At 40.5% G+C, this 17,581-nt stretch overlaps 1 protein-coding gene across 2 annotated transcripts in view; it reads right to left on the bottom strand.

Moving 5' to 3' along the window:
• CKAP5 (cytoskeleton associated protein 5) overlaps window positions 1-15,415 on the bottom strand; it is a 106,803-nt gene extending 91,388 nt beyond the window's left edge. The window contains exon 1 of one of the 2 annotated variants that reach the window (XM_079928414.1): window positions 15,304-15,415. The gene's annotated coding sequence lies outside the window, so the exon portion shown is untranslated. Of the gene's footprint in view, window positions 1-8,671; window positions 9,194-15,303 lie in introns of those variants that run through there. The other variant, XM_079928415.1, reaches the window with a different exon arrangement.
• Between the last annotated feature and the right edge of the window lie 2,166 nt (window positions 15,416-17,581).

The raw sequence follows: 17,581 nt of genomic DNA, 5'->3' as shown, positions 1-17,581 counted from the left end.
GCACTGTTGGTGGGAATGTAAATTGATACAGCCTCTACAGAGAACAGTATGGAGGTTCCTTAAAAAACTAAAAATAGAACTACCATATGACCCAGCAAACCCACTACTGGGCAAATACCCTGAGAAACCCATAATTCAAAAAGAGTCATGTACCACAATGTTCACTGCAGCATTATTTACAATAGCCAAAACATGGAAGCAACCTAAATGTCCATCGACAGATGAATGGATAAAGAAGATGTGGCAGGGCTTCCCTGGTGGCACAGTGGTTAAGAATCTGCCTGCCAATGCAGGGGACACGGGTTCGAGCCCTGGTCTGGGAAGATCCCACATGCTGTGGAGCAACTAAGCCCGTGAGCCACAACTACTGAGCCTCCGCGTCTGAAGCCTGTGCTCCACAATGGGAGAGGCTGACAGTGAAAGGCCCGCGCACCATCATGAAGATTGGCCCGCGCACTGCGATGAAGAGCGGCCCCCGCTCACCGCAACTGGAGAAAGCCCACACACAGAAACGAAGACCCAACACAGCCAAAAATAAATAAATAAATTGAGGGGGGGAGACGTGGCACATATATACAATGGAATATTACTCAGCCATAAAAAGAAACGAAATTGTTATTTGTAGTGAGGTGGATGGACCTAGAGTCCATCATACAGAGTGAAGTTAAGTCAGAAAGAGAAAAACAAATACCGTATGCTAACACATATATATAGAATCGTAAAAGAAAAATGGTCTGATGAACCTAGGGGCAGGACAGGAATAAAGACACAAACGTAGAGAACGGACTTGAGGACATGGGGAGGGGGAAGGGTAAGCTGGGACAAAGTGAGAGCGTAGCACTGACATATACACACTACCAAATGTAAAATAGATAGCTAGAGGGAAGCAGCTGCATGGCACAGGGAGATCAGCTCGGTGCTTTGCGACCACCTAGAGGGGTGGGATAAGGAGGGTGGGAGGGAGACACAAGAGGGAGGGGATATGGGGATATACGTATGCATATAGTTGATTCACTTTGTTATACAGCAGAAACTAACACAACATGTAAAACAATTATACTCCAATAAAGATGTTAAAAAAAAGAACTCCCAAAACAACAAAACTCCAAATAACCCAATTAAAAATGGGCAAAAGACTTGAATAGACGTTTCTACAAAGATGATATACAAATGGCCAACGATCATAGGAAAAGATGCTCAACATCACTAATCATCAGAGAAACACAAGTCAAAACCACAATGAGATATCCCTCACACCCATTAGAATGGTTACTATCAAATAAACAAACCAATTTAAAAAAAAAACAGAAAATAACAAACGATGGCAAGAATGTAGAGAAACTGCAACACTTGTACACTGTTGGTGGGATTGTAAAATGGTGCAACTGCTATGGAAAACAGTATGGAGTAACCTCAAAAACAGTATGGAGTAACCTCAAAAAAAGTAAAAATAGAATACCATATTACCATATGATCCAGCAATTCCACTTCTAAGTGTATGTATGAGTGTGTGTATATATATATCCAAAAGAATTGAAAGCTGGGGCTCAGATTTGTACATCCATGTTCAAAGTAGTAGAAGTAACCCAAATGTCCACAGAAAAATGAATGAATGGATAAGCAAAATGTGGTAAATACATACAATGGAATAGTAGTCTTAAAAAGGAAGGAAATCCGGTTACACGCTACAATATGGATAAACTTTGAGGATATCATGCTAAGTGAAATAAGCAAGTCACAAAAAGACAAATATTATATGATTCCACTTACATGAGGTATCCAAACTATTAAATTAGCAACAGAAAGTAGAATGGTGGTTATTTGGGGTTGGGGGAAGGAGGAAAAGGAAAGTTGTTTAATGGGTACAGTGTATCAGATTTGCAAGATGAAAAAGGTTTTGAGATGTGTTTCACCACAATGTGAATGTAGTTAATTTAAAATGATTATGATGGTAATTATTTTGTTACATGCTTTTTTTTTAAGCTGCAATTAAAAAAAAAGTGAGATACTTGTCTATTCAATAAAATGCTCTATAGGTATTTAAAGAAAAAAAAGACAAAGAAGACTAAAGAAGATATTTAAATACTGATGCGGAAGAAATCTATTATTAAGTTTTAAAAAGAAATTTCGAGATAGCCTATGAAGTCTAATTCCTTTTTTTGTGTTTAGTAAAAATAAAAAAGAGGGTCATACACACTGGTGGTAGGCTGATAATGACCCCCAAAGATATTGGGCTGTAATCCCTAAAAACTTTAAATGTTTTATGTGGAAAAAGGGTCTTTGCAGATGTGATTAAATTAAGGATATTGAGATGGGGAGATCATCCTGGATTATCTGGGTGAGCCTGAATGCAATCACATGTACCCTTATGAGAGGGTAACAGAGGGAAATCTGACACACACAGACAAGAAGGCGATGTGAAGATGGAGAAGAGCAAGATCAGAAGAGGCTGGAGTGATGCAACACAAGCCAAGGGATACCAAGAGACGCCAGAAGCTGAAGAGGCAAGGAAGCAGTGCTTCCCCAGGGCCTCTGGAGAAGTATGGCTTTGCCTCAATATTAGCCTCCAGTAAGACTCACCCTAAATTTTTTAAAAAATTCTTATTGAAATATTGTTGATTTACAATGTTGTGGTAGTTTCAGGCGTGCAGCAAAGTGATTCAGATATACATACATACATACACACACACACACACACACACATATGTGTGTATTTTAAGATTCTTTTCCATTATAGGTTATTACAAGATACTGAGTGTAGTTCCCTGTGCAGTAGGTCCTTGTTGGTTATCTCTTTTATATATACAGTAGTGTGTATATTTTAATCCTAAACTCCTACTCACCCTAAATTTTGGGCTCTGGACTCCAGAAATGTGAGAGAATAAATTACTGTTGTTTTAAGCCACCAAATTTGTGGTCATTTGTTTCAGCAGTCATAGAAAACTAATACAACATTGTACATGTTTGAAAGCACATAAAACTTTTCTGGATGGATCCATAGAAAACTTAACTATGACCACTTTAAAAGAGTAGCTAAAGGGACTAGCTAAAGAATTTTTACTTCTCACTTTAATACCTAGCCATGTCTTTTTTCTTTTTTTTTTTTTTGCGGTACGCGGGCCTCTCACTGTTGTGGCCTCTCCCGTTGCAGGGCACAGACTCCGGACATGCAGTCTCAGCGGCCATGGCTCACGGGCCTAGCCACGAACCTGTGTCCCCTGCATCGGCAGGCGGACTCTCAACCACTGCGCCACCAGGGAAGCCCTCTTTTTTCTTTTTTAAACAACAAGTTTCAATATTTTCTATCATAATGCTTTTAAAAGCTCTAAAACTTTATAATTCCAGCCTGGCACCTTGAGGATGAATGTGTCTATACTCATCCCATAAGCCTCAATTCTTCCCCTTAACATTTTTTGGACACCATATCTCCTTTGAAAGAAAGATGTGAATCTTTTTTTTTTTAAATAAATTTATTTTTTTATTTTTGGCTGCATTTTGTCTTCGTCACTACACACGGACTTTCCCTAGTTGTGGCGAGCAGGGGCCTACTCTTCATTGTGGAGCATGGGCTCTAGGCACACGGGCTTCAGTAGTTGTGGCATGTGGGCTCAGCAGCTGTGGCTCGTGGGCTCTAGAGCGCAAGCTCAGTAGTTGTGGCGCATGGGCTTAGTTGCTCCATGGCATGTGAGATCTTCCCAGACCAGGGCTCGAACCCGTGTCCCCTGCATTGGCAGGAGGCTTCTTCACCACTGAACCACCAGGGAAGCCCCCTGAATCTTATTTATTACCCCAGCATCCAGCAGAGTGCTTCGTCCTCTAACACATAATTCCTAAAATAGCACAATTTCATCAAATCATAGAAGTCTTAAATATACAATAAATGTGTTCTTTGAGTTTATAAATAAAATATTGTATGTTGAATGCGTATTTCAAATGTGAAAGGGAAACATGATATATTTAATGGAATTCTAAAGTAAACCCACTTTCAAAGTGAAAAATTATTAAGTAATAGATTTCAAAAAATTTATAAGATTTTTGTCACTTTTTTTAGTACCTATTTTTTGATTATAAAATCCATTAAAAGAGGGAAATTTTAATTTTAGAATCATTTGGTAAAGTCATGGCAGAACAGTTGCTTGTAATAAATCTTATTACAGAGCACTCTAGTCAAAATTAAATTCAATCTAAATTGTCGTGTTGGGCGCTGGAGTTAGATCTGAGTTCTAAAGCTTGCTTTGTCACACACTAGCTGAGCCTCAGTTTCATTATCCGTCGTAACAGTACCATCTTCATGTGGTTCCTTATTTAATACACACTTCTGGAGCATTCATTATGTGCCAGGCACTATTCTAAGCACTTCACATATACTAACTCATTTAATTCTCATAACTCTGAGATTGATATTAGCCCCATTTTACAGACAAGAAAACTGAGGCATAGAGGTTAACTAACTTGCCTAAGGTGATTCAACTAACTGTAATGGTGAACTGTTGAAGTGAAAATGAGATTTCTGCTTTATACCTGTTAAGAATCCCCACAAATACCCATATTATCCCCCTGTCCCACAGGTACACTTAGTATGTAGCTAAGTACCTAATACAGAGTAGCATCTCATGATCTGACACTATTCTGTATTAGGCACTTATCTACTTACTGAGTATGGGAAGTGAAATACAGTAGCCCAGGGGCAATACTATGAGGGTGTAACAGAGGTACTTAACCTGGACTGGAGGGTCAGGGAAGGTCTCCTTGAGAAAGTGATATTTAGGCTGAGAACTAAAGGAAATTAATATGGATTAGCCAGGCATAGGCATAATGACTAGATTTAATAAGAGATTGTTTCAGGCATGTGTGTGAAAAGCCTGAAAGAGCTAGGCAAGATAAAGAACAGAACTGCAACTCATGTGGCCAAAACAGGAGTTGAGAGAAAGGGCAGACTGAAAAGGGCCAGATCATACAAAGCCAGTGACTTTATGCAAGGAAGTAGTACTAACAGATGGCACGGAAACATCAAGCACTCAAGAAACAGTGGCTATCCTTGTGTTATTTTTATAAGCATCATCCCAGAGTTATCTAGAGATTTTAGAAAGACTTCAGACTTAACCAAACCCACATTTCAGTCCTCTGGTTCAAGAAAGGCCTAAGTTAGCTTAGAGCTCTTGGGACCAAGTAAGGCAAGTCTCCTCTGATCTAAAACAAACCATTTCATTGGGTGTATAATCAATCTATTCCTTTTCATCCTATAGAAAGCAAATTTACTACTAGTTAAACAAGTAAATGTCATTTTATAATACTCAAGGGGACTGTCCGTATTTTGTTTGGAGGAATCCCCCATATTAAACATAGCTCAAAATAAGTGGGCAGTCCTCTAAAGCATAAAAAAACTGTTTTCCCTTACTGCCCAGAGATTTCTGATATGGGATCTGGTCTTTACTCCCAAATGAAGAACTCATGCTAGTTCTAGACTAGGCGTTTTTCATGAGACTTTCTTTTTTAAAAGGAATGTATCACATAAGAAAAAGGACCAGAAGAAAAGTGTGTAATTAGAGTACTGAAAAAAATTCCTAAAATCTAAAAATGAGAGACTTCATATTTTAAGTGAATAAGGACATGAAATGATTTAAAAAAAGACACTGCAAAAAAATACATAAAAGAAGTAAAACAGCAAAACAAATTAAGAGAAAGAGATGTTCTAGACAGCCAAGTTTGCCAGGTATCAGAGGTTTACCCCTGAAACACCAATTATTATTATTATTATTATTTTTTGCGATATGCAGGCCTCCCACTGTTGTGGCCTCTCCCGTTGCGGAGCACAGGCTCCGGATGTGCAGGCTCAGCGGCCATGGCTCACGGGCCCAGCCGCTCCACGCCATATGGGATCTTCCCAGACCGGGGCACGAAACTGCGTTCCCTGCATCGACAGGCAGGCTCTAAACCACTGCGCCACCAGGGAAGTCCCAACATCAATTATTTTATGTAACTTTTTTCCATGTAAAATAAATCTAAGAAAATACATAAGCCTCCCAGTCTTCTTAAACAAAGTAGACTGATAATTATTTAAACTTTTCAGGATAATCCATTTGAGCAATCAATGTAGCAAAACCCTCAAGATGTACTGCCAAAGAGGTATGAGGGACTCTTGCATCAAAACCAAATGGTTCCAATATGGCTTTTTTGAATTTTAATGTTTTACGTTCTGTAGCTTTCCTTCCTCAAACTTTGTGATCAAACTAACACTTTAGCTTAGAGCAGTGCTGCCTAATTTTAGCTCTTGATTTAAAGACCCAAGCAGGGGGACTTCCCTGGTTGCACAGTGGTTAAGAATCCGCCTGCCAATGCAGGGGACATGGGTTTGAGCCCTGGTCCGGGAAGATCCCACGTGCTGCGGAGCAACTAAGCCCATGCGCCACAACTAATGAGCCTGCGTGCTGCAACTACTGAAGCCCGCGAGCCTAGAGCCTGTGCTCCGCAACAAGAGAAGCCACCGCAATGAGAATTCCACATGCCGCAACCAGAGAAAGCCTGCGCACAGCAACAAAGACCCAATGCAGCCAAAAATGAAAGGAAGGAAGGAAAGAAGGAAGGAAAGAAGGAAGGAAGGAAAGAGAAAGAAAGAGAGAAAGAGACAGAGAGAGAGAGGGAAAGAAAGAAAGAAAGAGAAAGAAAGAAAACCAAGCAGAGTGAAACTGTGCATAAAGAGGGAGTAGGATCTACTTGAAGGAAGTCAATAAAATTTAGACTGCAGAAAATACTTTTTTGGTTTATTGCCTGGTATTTAACTTGCAGATAAATAAAACACTACTTTTAAGCCTTATGCTTGAAAAAAGAAAAAAGACAACTGCATTAAATGAATGAATTTTATTTCAAGAAATACTTGAGACTACTCAACTTTTTTCTCATCTTTATAGAAAGAATTTAAGTCGCTTTAATTAATAACCTCTAAGGGACTTCCCTGGTGGCACAGTGGTTAAGAATTGCCTGCCAGGGGCTTCCCTGGTGGCGCAGTGGTTGAGAGTCCGCCTGCTGATGCAGGGGAGGTGGGTTCGTGCCCTGGTCCGGGAAGATCCCACATGCCGCGGAGCGGCTGGGCCCGTGAGCCAATGCAGGGGACATGGGTTCAATCCCTGGTCCGGGAAGACCCCCACATGCCACAGAGCAATTAAGCCTGTGTGCCACAACTATTGAGCCTGAGCTCTAGAGCCCGCAAGTCACAACTACTGAGCCCGTGTGTCACAACTACTGAAGCCCATGCACCTAGAGCCCGTGCTCTGCAACAAGAGAAGCCATCACAATGAGAAGCCCGCATACCGCAAGGAGGAGCCCCCGCTTGCCGCAACTAGAGAAAACCTGCGTGCAGCAACGAAGACCCAGTGCAGCCAAAAATAAATAAATAAATAAATTTATTTTTAAAAAATTTAAAAATAACCTCTAAGAAATATAATCAAGATATCAAAGAATTAAGTTTCTAATCTCTTCATAAAATAATAAAAATTATGTCTGAAGAGACAGGAGGTCACCAAGGCATATCTGACATCGTATCTATGCCAAAAATGTCTGGCCATTCCAACTGAGTCAGAATTTACTTTGAATGCATCTCTGAACAAAGATCATATTCTAGGAATAAACAATTGCTGTTACCAAGTAAGGGAAAACAATGTTTTCTGTGGTACTTAAAAAGAGTTATGGGGGACTTCACTGGTGGCGCAGTGGTTAAGAATCCGCCTGCCAGTGAAGGGGACACGGGTTCAAGCCCTGATCCAGGAAGACCCCACATGCTGCGGAGCAACTGAGCCCGTGTGCCACAACTACTAAATCTGCACTCTAGAGCCCGCGAGCCACAACTACTGAAGCCCGTATGCCTAGAGCCCGTGCTCCACAACAAGAGAAGCCACCGCAGTGAGAAGCCCACACACCGCAACGAAGAGTAGCCCCTGCTTGCTGCAACTAGAGAAAGCCCACACGCAGCAATAAAGATCCAACGCAGCCAAAAATAAATAAATTTATTAAAAATTAAACAAAAAGAGTTATTGGGAGAGAAGTTAGACCTCAGTAAAAAGCATACCACAAAGAGGACATGTGTTTGGGACATAAGTTTCCTCTGAAAGTTGGTGAGACCTGTATGAATTCATGTTTAGCTTAATGTAAATACAGATGGAAATATATAAAACAACTGTATGTATATGCATATAAATGACTTAGTATACATACATACCTACCTCTGTTTCCTGAGAGGGCCTACGAACAATGACACCCTAGCAATAAGCACACCTAATATCCAGATCTCGGTTTCTAAATACCACTGTCCCATAAAAGGAACCACAGCTGATTCTAGGGCTGGGACAGGGAAAATATAAGATGGGTCTGGAGCATCTTGTTGTACAGAAAGGAAATGCTCAAAAAGAAAAAATGGATAGGAGCATGTCAAAGGAACACAGGAGGAGCCAACCTGAAAGCTGCAACAATTTGAGCAAAAATAAATAACAAAGAATCAGTTTTTAAAACAGATATTCATACTGATATAGATAAATGGTTAAACAGAAAAATAAATGGGAGAGAACAGACAAATCTTCATTACAAATTTCCAAATAATCTATGTAGATACTCTTCCTTTCAGGAAGTAGAATTTAAGCCCCCCACCCACTTTGAGGATGGGCTAGACTCAGTCACTCACCTCCAAAGAACAGGCATAGGGACTTCCCTGGTGGTCCAGCGGTTAAGACTCTGTGCTTCCACTGAAGGGGGCACAGGTTTGATTCCTGGTTGGGGAACTAAGATCCTGCATGCTGCATGGTGTGACCAAAAATAAATAAGTAAACAACAACAACAAAACTTAAAAAAAAAAAAGAATAAGTATAGAAAGGGAAAAGTACTACTACTTAACCTGGCAAACACTACCATAACCAAGTGTTCAAGGTTAACATCATCAGTGATGTCATGTGGATATCGCATATTTCCTGATAGGAAATGATAGTATTCTGTAACATTCTTTCCAAAAACACATAACCCTTGTCTAATAATGAAAAAAAATCAGACACACTCTAAGGAAGAACATTCCAGAAAATAACTGACTAGTACTCAAAATTGTCAAGACCATGAAGACAAGGAAAGACTGAGAAACTGTCAAAGACCAGAGGAGACTCAGAGGGATGACAAGTAAAGGCAACAGGTTACCCTGGACTGGATCCTGAAACAGAAAGGTGATATAAATAGAAAACTACAGCTATCCCAACAAAATCTGGAGTTCAGTTAAAACTAATGCATCAATGTTGGTTTCTTCATTTTGACAAATGTATCATGTAAGATGTTAACAACAGAGGACACTGGGTGAGAGGTATATAGAATTCTATATCTTTGCAACTTTTCTGTAAATTGAAAATTATTACAAAATAAAAAGGTTATTTTTTAAGTTTCCTCTCAAAAAAAAAACAAACCCCTATTATTTATCTTCAAAAAAGTCATGTCTTGAAAAACAAAATTTAAAAAAAGTGGGAGGGCTTCCCTGGTGGCACAGTGGTTAAGAATCTGCCTGCCAATGCAGGGGACACGGGTTCGAGCCCTGGTCTGGGAAGATCTCACATGCCACAGAGCAACTAAGCCCGTGCACCACAACTACTGAGCCAGCACTCTAGAGCCCATGAGCCACAACTACTGAGCCCGCATGCCACAACTACTAAAGCCCGCGTGCCTAGAGCCTGTGCTACGCGACAAGAGAATCCACGGCGATGAGAAGCCTGCGCACTGCAACGAAGAGGAGCCCCCGCTCGCCGCCACTAGAGAAAGCCCGCGTGTAGCAATGAAGACCCAACACAGCCAAAAATAAATAATAAATAAATTCTTAAAAAAAAAAAAACCCTAAGTCTCAGAAGCTTTCTAAATAACCTAGCTGAAAAAAAGTCAGATTTCTGAAAAAGATTCAGGAAATCTCTCTTAAAAAAAACGAAAAGTGGGATACCTCACACCTACTAGAATGGCTAAAATCCAAAAAAAACTGATGAAACTAAATGCTGACAAGATGTGAAGCAAAAAGAACCCTCATTCACTGCTGGTGGAAATACAAAATGGTACAGCCACTTTTGAAGAGAGTTTGGCAGTTCCTTACAAAGCTGAACATTGTCTCACCATATGATCCAGCAATCACACTTGTAGGTATTTACCCAGTAGAACTAAAAATTTATGTCCACACACACAAAAATGTTTATAGCAGCTTTGTTCGTAATTGTCAAAAACTAGAAATGACCTACATATCCTTCAATTAGGTGAATGGATAAACAAACTGTGGTACATCCATACAATGAAATCTTATTCAGCAATAAAAAAGAAATGAGCTATCAAGCCAAGAAAAGACATGGAAGAACCTTACATAGATACTCCTAAGTGAAAGAAGCCAGTCTGAAAAGGGTACATAGTGTATGATCCAATTATATTACATTCTGGAAGAGGAAAAAACTATGGAGACAGTAAAAAGATCAGTGGTTGCAAGGGGGTGGGCAAGGGAGAAAAGAATGAATAGGTGAATTACAGGAGATTTTTAGGGCAGTGAAACTATTCTTTACGATACTGTAATGGTGGATAAATAACATTATGAATGTCAAAACCTACAGAAGTTTACAACATAAAGAGTAAACTTTAATGCACGCTAATTTAAAAAAGTCATTTAGGAGACTGGGGATCCCATAAAAGAATGCAGACTTGTGACAAGAGAATCTAACTATCTTACAAATGTGTGAAACCACCTCACTGAAGTGGGTGGGGAAAAAGAACTGACCTAGGTAACTTCAGAAATGAATGGAGTCTGAAAACTAAAGGCAAAAGGAACTGCATATAAGCACTGTACTTCTAGTTAATAAAGTTTCCTATGGGAGTGTGAATTAACGATTCAGATATTGCTATACATGCATACTGGAACTGAACAATTAAGTAAATGGATGATGGAAGCCAAGTTTCTCACTGTTGAAGTGGAAATTCAGATCAACAAGGGGGAGGAGGCTAGAATGATCTGTATGGTAATGGATTAGACTTGGAGATATCAGTAAGAACTCATATTTAACTTAACATAGATACAGATGGTGACATATAGAAATATCTATAGATATGTCTATATACACCAGTTAGCACATACATCTATATTTCTTTGTTCTGTTAGCTGAGAGGGCCCCCAAAAAATGACACCCCAGTAGCAATGAGAACACTTACTGCCCAGATCTTGGTTTTTATTACCATTCTCCAGTAAAAGGTGCCAGGGCTTCTTGGAGAAATGGCTAATTCTAGAACTGTGACACAAAATATACAAGATGAGCCTAGAGCACCTTATAGTGCCAGAAAGTAGGGAAGTGCTCAAATATAACTAAATAAAAACAGCACGCGCACACACACACGCACACAGATGTGGGAATGTTAAAGGGGCACAGGAGTCAACAGAAAGAGCTCTCAATGGATAAAGGTGTAACAATTTCAGCAACAAAATAAAGTAGTACTGGACTATAACTCAAAGTATAATATATCCTTCAGTTCATACTGATATAAATGTTTGACTAATTAAATTAATAAATGGGGAGAGAGAGAGACAAATGTCCCATGCAGAAGAAATTCAAATAAATTATGTAGATATTCCACCCCAAGTACAGGGAGCACAACTCCTCTCTCCGTAAGTGAGCTGTACATAATTACTTCCTTCCAAAGAGCACAGTATGAAAAGAGTAAAGAAACCTGACAAACACTACTTCAGCCATATGATCAAATCAATATCAACAGTCACAAATCATGTTGATGTGATGAATATGGCATTCTCTCTGTGATCTTCCACCCGAAAACTCATAACCCCAGTCTAATCATGAGAAAAACATCAGATAAATTCCAATACAGGAACATTCCACTATACCTGACCAGTACCCCTAAAAACTTCTACAGATTTGAAAGTTTTTAAAAATAGGGGGAAAAAAAGTGGGAGGAGGAAGCCAGATCTGCCTTCTCTGCCAGTCAACACAAACAAAAAGCTATCGTTTTCCCATGATTCTTAGTTGAAGACTTTCCAAATTAATCTGCTAAGATATTGCTCACATCCAAAGACACTGTAACACAGCCAACTGGTTAGTTATATATTGTCTTTATCACTTCATTACATGGAGAAAACTATGCCAGTTTTGGCCAACTTTGTTCAGCAAATATTTTCTGACCACCTTATTTGACCCAAGCACTGCTTGAGTCATTGAGGTAACCTCACAGATGAAAAAAAAAAAACCCGAAAACCTATGCTCCCCTGCTCTGCTTTCATTTCTGTGAGGAAATCAGACAATATACAAGCAAACAATAAATGGCCTATCATATAGCAATAAACGCTATGAAGTTTAAAAAAAAAAGAAAAAAAAAGAAAGTGAGGTAAACATGACCAAGAGGGCTACTCTAATTGGAGCTTAGAAAACGCCTCTTTAAGGAGATGACCTTTGAGTTGCAAACTGAGTGAAGCCTATATACAAAGACAGGCTTGAGGTAGGGGTAGAGCAGGTGGGAAGTCCCAGGCAGAGAGAACAAACACAAAGGCCAAAACGAAATTAAGTTTAGGACTTCCCTGGTGGCGCAGTGGTTGGGAGTCTGCCTGCCAATGCACGGTACACAGCTTCGAGCCCTACTCCGGGAAGATCCCACATGCTACGGAGCAACTAAGCCTGTGCACCACAACTACTGAGCCTGCAAGCCACAACTACTGAGCCCACGTGCCACAACTACTGAAGCCTGCATGCCTAGAGCCGGTACTCCACAACGAGAGAAGCCACCGCCATGAGAAGCCCGCACACCGCAACGAAGAGTAGCCCCCCCGTTCACCACAAATAGAGAAAGCCCACGCGCAGCAACGAAGACCTAACACAGCCAAAAATAAATAAAATTAATTAATTTTAAAAAAGAATAAGTTTAATGTGTTTGAGATAAACAAGCAGTCAAGGCAACTGCCCTGACAAAAAAGCTAAGTAACATATTCTGAACTCTACAGGTAATATGCATTTAAAATTAATTAAAATTAAAAAAAAATCTCAAACCTCTCCAACATTGATCACCAGGAATCCATCAATCATAATGAGATCCAGATCTCAATTTTATGCCCCCACTTAGTCCCCCTCCCACTGTCACAGCTGTCCATCTCCCATATGGTAAATACTGTATTTTGAACTGCTCCACCTTCCCTCTAAAACCCACCATGCCTATGGTTCATATTTCATTATGTCTGTGACAGAAGTTTAAAAAAGGAGGGGGTGAGGGGAGATTCTACCCAGAAAATGATCCTGAATTCTCCCTAACAGATCTCATTACTTCACATAGAACAACCAGAGGTTACGAGCAAAGGCCCTGAAGACACACTAACTTGGGTTCAAACTGAGGTTCTATCAGTTGTATGATTTTGAGCAAGCTGCGTAACCTTTCTAAGACTCAGTTTCCTCATCTGTAAAAAGTTGTGAGAATAAAAAAAGATAAAACGTGGCACCTAGTGAATATTCAATAAATGTTAACTAATGCTGGTAAAAGTATTTGAGCATTTATTTTATTCAAGGACTAGAGCTAGCCAGAGGGATTATATAGAAACTACAATTTGCTACAGCAAATTGTTTGAGAGATAAAACTGTCAAACTCCCTTAGGTCAGGGGCTTTGTCTTTTTCTGGTTCACTAGTGTATTCCCAGAATCTAGAACAATGTTTAACACACGGTAGGCATCAATCTCAATATTTGTTGAATGAATGAATGAGACTCTATTAAGTCAAAGGAGCATAAAAGAGTATGGCTTTGCTCCAATGTGAAGAAAAGTTTTCGTTCCTCATCAAGATTTTTAACAATAACCTAAGACACTGTTAAATGTTTATTATTTTTAATTGCCTCCCCAAAACCTAGGACAGTGTTCAAAATACTAAGGTACTCAAATTTATTGCAGTTAAAACTCTGCTGCTAAAATTAAGCTGTCTGTTAAAATTTTTAAAGTAACACGTTATATAGTATATTGTTAAGGAGTATCTTTGCTTGCCATTGCCTGAGTGAACAAACTTTAAAAACTTGTGTAACATTTTTTTCTCATGAGTTTACCAACTAGGTTTAATTTATGCTGGCAAAATATATTGATTTCACCTTTCTCTATATCATTTTATAAAAACAACATTACATTTTATCCAGTCACTTAAGTGCAAATCTTTTATGATTTCTTAAAAGTTTCAAAAGATTGTTAGCTTAATTTATCAGCTCTTTAGGTCAAAGAAGGACTTTTCAGGGTGATAAAAATGGAGATAGGAGGAGTTCACCTCTCTCAAAATGAGTTTTCAATTACTATAATTATGCATAAAATAAGACAGGGAGCATTTCTGGGCCACGATTTGAAGCCTTGATTCCCCTAAGAATTAAACTGGAGCCATGCATAAATTTGGGGCAAGTTCTGCAAAAACCTCTTCATCCTCTATTGATGCTGAATGAAAAACTCATTGTTAAGATTCATCAACACGAATATATTTTCTAACACACAGCAGCCACTCTGGCAACACGACTTTCACCGTTTTCTCTCCCAGAAACAAAACGCATGCATTTAAATCCAGCCCGACAATTACCACCATTGCAGGGTAGCTATCTCAACCGCCGGAGTGGTAAGAGCTAAAAAGCAAGAATCTAGTTTACCAAGCCCTCACCCTAAAGTAGCAAGGCCTGCTTCACCTACACTGCTGGCTATTGTATTGGTCCCCCAAATCTTCAGAGCTGGAAAGATACCTTAACTCTACTGACACCTTCTGAGAGAGAAAACCAGGCGGAAGGGCGGAGCGGTATGATCCGAATCGTTTAAATCGCAGCAAGCCGGTGGGGAGCCAGGTGCGCGGGCAGGCCCCGGTACCACTGTCCTTGTCACGCTCTGAGGCGACCAGGCCCTTCACGACCACCACAGCCCTCGGAGGCTCTTACTCATTCATTCATTTGACAATTACGCGAGGGGCGCCGTAGCCGGGCCGGCTCGCAGGCCCCCGCCCCAGTACCCAAACACCCTGAGCCGCCAGGCACGGCCCTGCGCCGCACGCGTCCCCAGGACGCTACCGCCCGAACCCCGTCGCGGCACGCTCTGGTCACCCAGATCCCAGCCCCGGCCTCCGCCTCACACAAGCGCCCACGCCCCTCGCCCTCCCAGCCGCGAGTCCCACGGCCTCCGCCCCGCTTCGCCGCCTCAGACCCGCCGGGTTCGTGGGGCGAGGGAGGCGCGCGTCCGCGGAGGCTCCCCGCCCGGGGTTCAGGGCCGCTACGCGCGTGCGACTCGTGAACTCAAGGGCCTAGGCGGGTGGGCCACTCACCTCCGCTGGGTCAGAACCGAGGGTCTGCTCTAAGCCGTTTGAAACCGCTTGGGCCGCCGCACACCCCGCAGTGTCCTCGTTGTTTATTGGTCCTCGGCGGACCGCCCATCGCCCTTCTTATTGGTCCATTTGAAAGAACTATGGGCACGCGCCGCCCTCAGCCTTAAAGGGGCCACGCGCAGCCGTGTTTCCCTTGGAACCCGGCGCTGCTTGGTCCGGTGGGGAGAGGGTCGCCGGAGCGAAAGATGCAGAAAACCCCGAAAAGAAGCGCGAAAGGTCTGTGGAGAGTTGGGCATCTCCGGCTGTCAGCAGGTTTGCTTTATTTAATTACAGATATTTAAACTACTGTCAACACTTGGCAATTTTTTATGAGTCATTTCATTCACCAAATATTGATTGCGCAGCTAAGTGCGTGAGGAAAACCAGAGAGGCTGCTGGATTATAGTGGAAGGAGGGTGAATGGAGCCGGGACGCTGGATTCTGGTCTTAGACCTGCTCTGAGTAAAGCACTCTTCTTAGTAAATAATCTGGAGCTTAGTTTCCTCATCTGTAAGACGGGATAATGATGTTTCCCTTATAAACTTAGTGTGAGGATTTAATATAACTAATTGAATTTCTAGGAATGGGCTTTGAACAGTAATGCATTCTTCAAAGGCTTGATAAATCTTGTTGTTTATAAAAATGAGGGGCTTGGTTAATTTGGTCCGAAAATTCTTGTTTAGCTCTACATCCAATGTTTCTATGAAACATTGGTCCTAATTTCCAAGGAATCTGCAAACTACAGTGGTCAGAAGAATAAAACATATAGACTAGTCACTAAAATTCAAAGCAATATGAGAACAATATAAAAGAAAAGCTGTAGATGTTTAACTGAAGGGAGAAATTAGATGGAGGAGGATCTGGGAAGGGGATTTTTTTTTTTTTAGGGGGATGGCTTTTTAATCTGGGATTTAAATCATATGTAGCCAAGAGACTAAGAAATGGAGAGGGGATGGGTGAAAGTAATAAAACAAATTTTTTTTAATCCATCAACCTGGCAAAGATGAAACAGTTTAACAACTTTTGGTTAGCCAAGAGTTAGAGAAATACACACCCAAACTCACTTCTTGGTAAAAGTATAATTGATACAAACTTTTAGGAGGCCAATTTAGCAGTTATTAAAATGTAAAATGTACATAATCTCTGGCCAAGTAATGCTACTGATGGGAATTTGTCATACAGACCTATGCATGTATGGAAAGAAAAATGTACAAAGACATTCACTGCAGCACTGATTTAGAAAACAAACAAACAACAACAACAACAAACCCTGAAATTTATATGTTCATCTATAGGGAACTTATTATATAAATTATGGTATAATCCATTCAATAGAACACTGTGCAACTGTTAAAAAGAATGTGGTTAATCTATACATGCTGGTTAGAAAAAGGCACCAACTTTCACTGAAAAGAAGGCAAATTGCAGAAAAGCATACATATATGGAATGATTTTATTATATATGGTTATAAGTGTATGTATATTTGTGTGCATGCCTGAAAATGGTTAGAACATTACTGGAATTTCAAAAAACTTAATAGGGATGGGACTTGCCAGGGAGGGAAATGAATTTTTTACCACTGACATATTAAAACAAATTTTTTTTAATAGAAGGAGCAGGGAGAATGTCTAGTATTTGGAAAAGTACAGGCAAAGGCACAGAGACAAGAAAGTACATAGTATGTTGGGAGTTGAACATGTGGGTTGATTTTAGAACAGGGTTCATGTTAGGAAGTAGTGGGACACAGATTAACAGAGAAAGTTAGGAACCGTTTTTGGAGGGTCTTGAATACTAGGGTAAGGAATTTGTACTTTATTAAAGTAGGCAGTGGGGAGCTATTGAAGGTTTCTGAGCAAGGGAGTGACAAAATCAGGATTGCACTTTAGGAAAACTAGCTTGATTGTCTAATTCTAAAATAGGTTAGAGTTGAGAGCAAAGTTAGGAGTGTGATATGAGCGGTGGAAATGATGAGAACAGATTCAAGAAAGAGGGAAGGATTTGGCAACAGACTAGCTTAGGTATAAAGGTGAGGGTGGGGCCCATTTAGGGAGATGAGTCAGAGTGTGCCAGGATTTGAGCCTAGGGACTGGGAGGCATTGATTGACCAAATGGAAGTAGAAAGTCAGGAGAAGCCAGTCTCAAAGGGAGGACAAGGTATTTGGTTTCAGACCTGTTTACTTTTACATACCAATGAGACATGCAAATGGAATCATGTAAGTAGGCCCAGGAAATACAGAG

The sequence above is a fragment of the Stenella coeruleoalba genome (assembly GCF_951394435.1).
Source record: "Stenella coeruleoalba genome assembly, chromosome: 8".
Classification (NCBI taxonomy): domain Eukaryota; kingdom Metazoa; phylum Chordata; class Mammalia; order Artiodactyla; family Delphinidae; genus Stenella; species Stenella coeruleoalba.
This window is presented reverse-complemented; position numbering and strand designations above follow the sequence as displayed.